This window comes from Aegilops tauschii, chromosome 5, assembly GCF_002575655.3.
Source record: "Aegilops tauschii subsp. strangulata cultivar AL8/78 chromosome 5, Aet v6.0, whole genome shotgun sequence".
Lineage (NCBI taxonomy): Eukaryota > Viridiplantae > Streptophyta > Magnoliopsida > Poales > Poaceae > Aegilops > Aegilops tauschii.
In genome coordinates, this window is record NC_053039.3 from 567,724,590 (window position 1) to 567,733,929 (window position 9,340).

Below are 9,340 nucleotides of genomic sequence, written 5' to 3' on the forward strand. Positions count from 1 at the left end.
CAAGTAATTAATAAACGAATACATTTGCTAAGGATTACAGTAATTCTAATGCACAGACGGTTGAATTGTTTTTACGTTTTTATCAATATTTTCTTTAATGTTTTTTATCCATCTCTTTGAAGTTTTTATTTTCTTTTTAAATTGTAGTTTTGTTATTTATTTATCGAGGTATTCATTTATATTTTGTTATTTTTATATGCACAATCACGACAAAAAGCCACGACTCCGCGTGCACTATGTCACCTCCCTCTGTTAAGCCCCTATTCCCTCACTCATTCATTCAAACTAGATGACACCCCGCACATTGTTGCGGGAACTGTTGTAGGAAAAATGGGATATGTTAGACAAATGAAATATAAATAATTTGGATATGCTTTCAGCCATATCGTTTCTTGGCTAAATTAAAACCATTTCATGAGATTGAACAATGCAGAACTGGCTAGAAAAAATACATAACATTTCCTTTAAAAAATATTAAAATTAGTGGTTTCAGTTCCCACTGGCAAAATATCGTGGCCCTGACAAACATTTGTGCATCAAATTGCCCACAAAGAATAAAAAATATAGCACAAATCAAATTGGCATTGGAGATTTGCTTCAGATGTGGTAATGATTCTTCTTATGTGCCCGCATCATAACTCACTACTTATCGTCATGGTGAAGAAAACAAACAATCACCTCCATTAATAGGAACTGAGTGCTGGCACTTGAAAAGTGGGAAAAATAATAGTGTGTAAGAGTTGATGACAGCGAGAACATAAATTGCCAATTCAGTTTGTCCCATAATTTCTGCACATAAAAAGCCGAACCACTCCTACATTTAGTGAAGGCAACATTATACAACAATTAGCATGAAAAAAAATCATGATGAAATAAAATGGTGATGCAATTTTGACTTCATAAGGCAAGACCATTCAAGGGAGAAATCTTTTGAACATAGCACGATGATGATCTTTTGGTCAATAACTGAACATGACAATTCATAAGCATATTATGCATTCAATATTCTATTCTAGATAATATTTTAAGTCTGAAATATCCATGGTTTGGGAAGTCAGGATGACCTGTTCCAAAACAAAGGCATGTACGTAAACCGAACAAATATGAAAATGAAGAGAGAATGGTGAAGTATGTATCTTACTGATTCCGCAAAGGTGAACATAATTAGATTAAAGGTGTTGAACTGAAGTAGTTATATAAGGGTCAAAGGATAAAAGTCAATAAGGAAAATTAAAGGAGGGCATGTTCTTATGTATATAGAATTGAATGAAGATTTGCTTCAGAGGTGGTAATGATTCTTCTTAGTTGCCCACGCCACAGTACTATTTTAAGGCCATGCAAGACTAATGAGAGTTGAATGAAAGAAATAGGCTGACCGTCCTTCGACTATTTTTGTATCATCTTCCTTCAACTGCTCTAAATAGGCTGACCGTCCTTCGACTATTTTTGTATCATCTTCCTTCAACTGCTCAGACCAATACTTGTCAACACTTTCGGGTGTGCATATATGCGGAAGTAACTCACAACATTAAAACATGAGAATGATTGGAAGCGAACTAATCCAGACAAAAGCTTTCTTTACCCCGTAAGTCAGACCAAAGTAACCTGCGAATATCAAGATATTTTGATTATTCTGAAATATGTTCAGAACACATCAGTAATTAAAAATAGAAGATGTATTGCACATCAAAGAAGATTATGGATATCATACCATCAAAAGAGATTTATGCATTTTGTAAGACAATTTCTTCAGAGGTCTCCTTTAGCAAGGGACGATAGAGTCTGTGTAGATTATGTAATCGTACCAACAAAATGGCTCAGCAAGAGTCACCTTTAGTGGATGGTCACAACGAAATTCAGTAACATTAGTGATTCAACCTGCTAAAGAAAATAAGGTCAATAACAAATATGCATCTTGAAAGTAGTATTTGGTATCTCGGGTGTACCTATATATGTTCTTTAGTCTTGACTGCTAGCGTCTCTTCTCCTCTCAGCAGATCATAATGCAGTTGTCTCGAAAAACTATTTGAAGCAGCAGCTCTCCTCCTCCTGACCATGTCTACACTTCCGTTGGCTGCTGCTACTACTTTTCATGAAGTTAACACAATGTTTAATAAATAAAAAGAAATTTCATGAATTTACAAAAACCAGTGGACTAAGGATTGCTATGACGGGAAAAATTAACAAAACCTATTTTTTCTTTTGATTTTGCAGTGTTTTTGCTGTTTTATTTGATCTTTTTATTTATTTTTACTTGGTTATTTTTCTTTTTCTCCTATTGTATTTATTTAATATATAAAATAATGAGTGAATTCCGGTTTTTACCCCCTATTTTGCCATTTTTGACACTAATTACCCCGTTTAGTGGGATTTTATCCATTTTACCCCATTTAGCAAAAGTGTTACCTCAATTTACCCCGTGGTGAACATATGTGGACCAGCGAAGAATAAGTATATGTTTCCTGAGATACTATAGTGCAATCATATCGAGCCTAGCTTATCAGAAGAAGCTAGGGCGGTGCGGTTCGGCGTGCAGAAAAAGCATCAAGAAAAAACCTGTGGATGTGGCATCTAGCTAGACCTTACAATTGGGACCCATCGGTCAGAACACTCATAAATTTTAAACATGGTGAACTGTGGCAACACTTTTGCTAAATAATGTAAAATGGATGAAATTCTGCTAAATAGGGTAATTGGTGTAAAAAATGTCAAAATAGAGGGTAAAAACCAGAATTCACTCTAAAAATATTCTAAACTATTCTGGTTCAATTTTTTGATTCAATGAAACTGATCCATGTTGATTAAATGAAACTGATGCATATGCAATGATACGCATGGATGCTGATTAAACAAAACATATGCATATCAATCTTCGTATGGGTGCGCGGACCTTTTTCTTTTCGATTGCCTAGCAACTTAATAATTGATTGATGCATCTCAACCTTGGTATCACGGCGACCAAAACCGTGGATTCCTTGCCCTTCACTCCATCAGATCACCACCGGCCAACATTCCTCGCTCATGTCTAGTCTTCTTTCCTCTGCCTCCGCCTCCACGCACTCCTCCTTAGATATAATTAAACCAAACTGACCGCCCCATGGTGGCCCCCATCCTTGTCGGCATGAAATCCAATGCAACGTGCGGAGCAAGTAGTCATCCCTCCCTTGTGGCGAGCTCGGCGCCGTGTGTGGATGAGGCCGTAGGTATTCGCATACCAGGAGCACAAGACCATGTCAAGGAGTGGAGAGGAGGTCTATATGGAATGTTGTGTTGGCCAGAGACCACCAAACACATGTCACATGATCACATAACCCCTACCCACCCTAAATCATTGGTTCAGTGGCCAGAACCCCAACTGACCATAGCTCGATGTCTGGACCATGTCAAGGCACATGGAGAGAGAAGGGAGACTAGGGACTCACCAGAACTAACTCGCTATCTGGATCAGCTTGAAAGTTGACTACACGAGGATTGTATCAGCTTCCCTCCTTGACACTCTGACTTCCAGGGTTGTTTTTCCCCTTTAGCTCTCGTCATAATCAAAGAAACAACGATGTTAGATCTCTCTCAAATGAACATAACAAGAGACAGAAAAATATAGTTTGTGTTCAGCGGAGATAAAGATTATGCACCACTCATATAGCTGGTGAGGATATAATAGTAGCGAGCTACTCCACAACAGTTTAAGCAATCGTAATATTAACCAAACCACAAACAAAACCTATGTTCTGGAACCCATTCATCATCACCTAAGAAATAGCAAATTGCACAACACCTACACTACTCATGCGTGGGTAAAGTATCAAATATCTTCATCTAGTCTAAGTAGATAGTACCAAGGGTTATTTAGCAAGCCTATGTAAAGAGTTGCAATTCCCAAATTCCGGCATCAAGAGATATGCCCATAACAATCACATCCATTTGTTAAACATATATAATAGCATGACTAAAGGCTCTAATTATTAATAGGAGCATTAATATTGACCCCAGGTAAATGTGGAGCGATACAAAAGCAGCTACGTATCATCCAATGGCCTAGAATTGTCAACATCGAACGAAAACATGCCATCCTATTCAAACTGGCTAATTACAAGTAGGGAAAATCATATCTAGCAGACTATCATCACCAAAATCATAAGCAGGACAGTGCACCATGACAATATCATAATCATGACTTCAAAAGGTTAGGATAACTAAACAACATGCATCTTGACTAATATGTTTTTTCATAGAAGTTACAGCCTTACCAAGCCACTCAACCGATTTGAAACACCACGACATGTGTGGCCCATGCAGGTCCTTGCTGGCAGTCGCTGTGGGGTCATGGGAATTCAGATTGGCTCCGACGTGATCTACATGTCGGAACCGAACTTCATCGTCGACGTCGGAATCTGTGTTGCTGGCTCAACTGGTCACCTTTCCTGGACCAAGGACTACGCTTCGCGTCAAATCGTCATGATCAGGCGGGTGCCTTCATCATCAACTCTGATCCTAGCCGAAGTCATAGAGGAATTCGTCCATGGAGCTTGGGGGCTCAACGTCAACATTGCCCTCGTGTGATCATGCCGTTTTTGTTGAACAACGGATTGTGTTCACCTTCTCCGCCTCCTCGAGTGTCGCTTTGATGATTGCTTCGGTGAAATTGTGTGGAATTGAGTCTACAACAACCTTGTAAAATTTCCTCGCGTTCCTATGGAGGTATCTCCGGCAATCTCCGACATACCGGAGCCCAATCGAATCTGGACGGGAATCTGGATGACTTTGTGGCGAGGAGTCTAGCGTCCATCCCGGACATCCGTTGGAAAATCCAACTGTTCATCGGTTGCGCAATTCCTATGTTGACCACCACTCAAATTTCAGCTTGGTCCGACCGTTCAAACTCTAGGGAACGTCCGAGTAGTAAATCAATTCTCTGATATGTTTTCTGCGCGCAAACAAATCTGACCCGAGTTCATCTTTTCATGAACGGGTTATCGGACATCCTTTTTGAATGAAATTGCTACTGCTGGTACACGTATGCCTACGGCCTCGTCCACACACGGCGCAGAGCTCGCTAGCACAGAGGGACGGCGGCCTGCTCACCGCGTAGCATTGGATTTGATGCCGCCAAGGATGGGGGCCTTCATGCTGTGGGCAGTTTGGTTTAATTAGGCGAAGGCAGAGCAGAGGAAAGAAGACTAGACAAAAGTGAGGGAGGTCGGGAGGTGGTGTTTTGAGGGAGTGAAGGGCGAGGCGTCCATGGCTTGGTCGCCGTGATACCAAGATTGAGATGCTTCAATCAATTATTAAGCTAGCAGGCAAACGGAAAGAAAAAGGTATGCATCAGTTTCGTTTTTATTAGTTTTGCCTTTTCTTTATTTCCCTCTTTTCCTTTTTTTTTCCTTTCCTGTCTTAGTTCTTTCATAATTTTTTTGTTTTGACTTATTATCCCTTTTCATTTAGAAAATGAACAACATGACTTTTTTATCATATGATTTACATATTTTAATCACCTGATGAATTTTTTTAACACACGATGAATGTTTTTTGATATACAATGGCTATTTTCTTAAATACAGATAATTTTTTTAAGTGTATATTCTGTTTTATATGATTTCTTTTCAAAATTATGTGAATTGTTTCATAAGCATGGCTACTTTAACAATCACATGTACATTTTCTAAAATACATAAACACACTTTGTAAATTCAAGATTTTTTTCTAAAGATTTATTTAGAAACTAAATGAATATTTTTCTAAATAGGTGAATTGGTTTGATAGTATAAGAAAAATTTATTTAGAATAGTTTTATCGTGAGTAAGCATTTTTTTTGTTTACACAAACTATTTTGTCAAATGTGCACAAAGAAAAATTGAACAAGAATACTTTAGAAATACTATATATGTAAGAGGAGAAAAAGTAAAACAACCAAGTGGAAATATATAAAAAGAACAAAAAAGGGCAAAAGCACTGGAAAATCACAAATATAGGAGTCTAGCTGCATGGGTTACTTGATATCATGTTTATTTAACATTTTTTCACTCTACCTTGTAGCTTGCATCAAAACACACTAATGTCCTTATCCATTTTTTATTTCGTCAAGTATTCATTTCACATTTAAGATGAGAGGGACTGAATCAGTAGCCATTGCTAGCTAAATAATAGGCGGCAGAACCGTGTTATTAGGCCAACCTTCTTGAGAGACTCTTTTATCAGACGTGCTGTCGGGCGCCAAATGATATATATCGCTTGTACCGGGCATTACCTAGAGCTTGCCTGCAGAACCGTCTTGATTTATTTTATTATTTTTGGCTTTTTGTTTATTCCCCTTTTGCTGTTCTTCTTTTTCTATTTTTTCTGTTTCTTTAGTTTTCTTTTGATTTTCTTTTTTTACTTTTTTTACTTTTTCATTTAGAGAATTAATATTAGACATGACTTTTTAATCACACGGTTATGGTCACGTAGCACGGTTTTATAATAACCGATTCCTAAATGTGAGCCAATAATAGTAACGATACAATTTGTATATAGAAAGTAAACCCTGGCCACTCCATGGCATATTCATCATGGAACCTACAAAGGACGCATATAAACTCCATTTTTTTCCCTTTTTGCTTTCGTGTAGGAGGCGCATGACTCCATGGATGACCAGCCATCATTTTTTCTGTGACGTTGACCGTCACTAACAATTACGATGATGCATTTGACCGGTCAACTATTCTGGCATGAAGACCCAATGAGATGCTGACATGGCTGCTACCAAGTGGGTCCAGACGTGGGTAATTTGGCTTCTTACATGTGGATCCAATGCCATACGCGGGCGACGGCATGCATACCTATCCCAATTTGTAGATGCGGTCAATTTATTATATATTGCAATTGGCGGGCATATTTGAAAATTTAATCATTTTTATAATTCGTATATGAATTTGTGCGAGATTTCAATTTTAATGCCAAGTCAGCTATCCTTACTCGATTAAATGACAGACAATTATCACACAGACTTTCTGAACCATTACAATAAAAAACCATGGGACAGAGCCACACAATAAAATTAGGCACATGGCGCATTTTCATGACCATCAAACAATGCACTAGTATGATGGGGTTTGTTTGCTCAGCTATAGACATGGGATCCTGGCGTCGCAATCGTGGCGATGTACTTAAGCGTCCTATCAAGATCATTAAGCTTCTTTCGATAGCTAACGTTTTCTCTTTCTTAGCATTCTTGATGACTTCAAGTTCTCCCTTCTGGTTGCGCCAACCTCGGTTTGTGTCAGTGGTGGCCGCCCGGTGGCGCGAGGCGCGTGATGCCCCCCATCGCGCCCTTTCGGCCGTTGACTCCTGACACTTTTGTGCTAAGCGGTCCCGGCAATTCATGAAAGGATGGGGTGCAAATGTGGGCCGTGACATTCGCGAGCGTAAGAAAGCCCTTCTTGAGGCCATCCAGGCCCTCGATCTGCGGGCTGATGCCGCAGGCCTCTCTGCTGAGGAGTGGATGCTTAGGTACGACCTGGAAGACTAGCTCACGGTCATCTACACGGACGAGGAGGCCTACTGGCGCTTGCGAGGTACGCAGAATTGGGTCCTCAAGGGGGATGCCAATACCGCCTACTTCCAGGCCATTGCCAACGGTCGTCGTCGCCGTAATTCCATCCCGCTTCTCTGGGACGGCGAGACCCTCCTGCAGCTGCCAGAGGACATCCGGGCCCATGTAGTCGGCTTTGACAGAGACCTATTCTCTGCCTCCCCTCGGGGAGGTCTTGCCCTGGCGCAAGACATCTGGCCGGCCCACAGTTGTGTCTCTCCTGCGGACAACGCGGCCCTTACGGCCCCGTTCTCTAAGGCTGAAGTGTGGGCGACAATTAAGGGTATGAACCCTTCTTCGGCCCCCGGTCCGGATGGCCTCCCAGTGAAGTTCTTCCAGACTTTCTGGGAGGTAATAAAACCGGAGGTGATGGCCTTGTCTGAGGAATTCTTTGTAGGGTCCATTGACCTCGCCAGGCTGGACTTTGGGATCATCACCCTCATCCCCAAAGTAACTGGGGCTTCGGATATTCGCCAGTTTCGGCCGATTACGGTGATTAATGTCATCTTCCGCATCCTCGCGAGGGGGTACGCCCTTAGGGTGGCCCCCATTGCCGACGGGATCACTCATCCTGATCAGTCGGCATTTATTCAGGGCCAGTATATCCTTGACGGAGTTCTGGTTTTTCACGAAGCACTCCATGAGGTTCACTCCAAACACCTCAAGGCAGTCTTCCTGAAACTGGATTTCCACAAGGCGTATGACACGGTCAGTTGGCCCTTCCTTCGGGAATGCTTGCTGCGGAAGGGCTTCAACGACAGGTGGGTCTCCCGAGTGATGCAAATGGTATCCTCAGGCCGGACCGCGGTGAACATTAATGGCGAGGTTGGCCCATTCTTCCCCACATCTTGTGGGATGTGCCAGGGCGACCCCTTCTCACCGTTCCTCTTCAACATGGTTGTCGATGCTCTGGCAGCCATCTTAGATAAAGCCAAGGCTGCGGGCCACATTAAGGGCATAGCCCCGCATCTAGTTGGGGGGGGGAACGGGATCTCCCTCCTCCAATATGCGGATGACACCATTATCATGGTGGAAGGCTCGGCGACCGACATCATGAACTTGAAGTTCCTCCTGATATGCTTCCAGCAGATGTCTGGCCTCGGGATCAACTTCAATAAGAGTGTGGTAATGGTCTTGGGATACTCCCAAGACGAACGGCAGAGCATCACGGATCAGCTCAATTGCCAGCTTGGGTGTTTCCCCACGACCTATCTGGGGATCCCCATTAGTGATTTGAGGCTCACGGTGGCTGAGCTTCGCCCCACAGTTGGGAAGCTTCAACACCGCATCGAGGCTTGGCAGGGCCGATGTCTCTCGAAGGCGGCCCTGACAGTGCTTATTAACTCGTCCCTGGCCATCCTTCTCTTATTCATCATGAGCTTCTACAGCCTTCCTGAGACTCTGATCACGAGATTGCCATAGTTCAGGGGCGCTTCTTCTGGGCCGGCGAGGGCGACAAGTAGAAATACAACATGGTTCGTTGGTCGGAGATTTGTAAACCGCCCTACCAGGGTGGTCTCGGGATCATGTCCTCCAAACGCATGAACATTGCCCTCCTAACGAGATGGTTTTGGCGGATTGCCAACGGACAGGGTGGCCTGTGGCTTCACCTCATTCAGCAGAAATACCTCCGTGGCCAGCCTCTCACCTTCTGCCAGTGGTCTGGAGGTTCCTAGTTCTGGCAATCCATCATACAGCTCCTACCGATCCTCCGCATCGGCACCTTGATCGCGGTTGGATCGGGCACCTCCACGATGTTCTGGTTCCATAGAT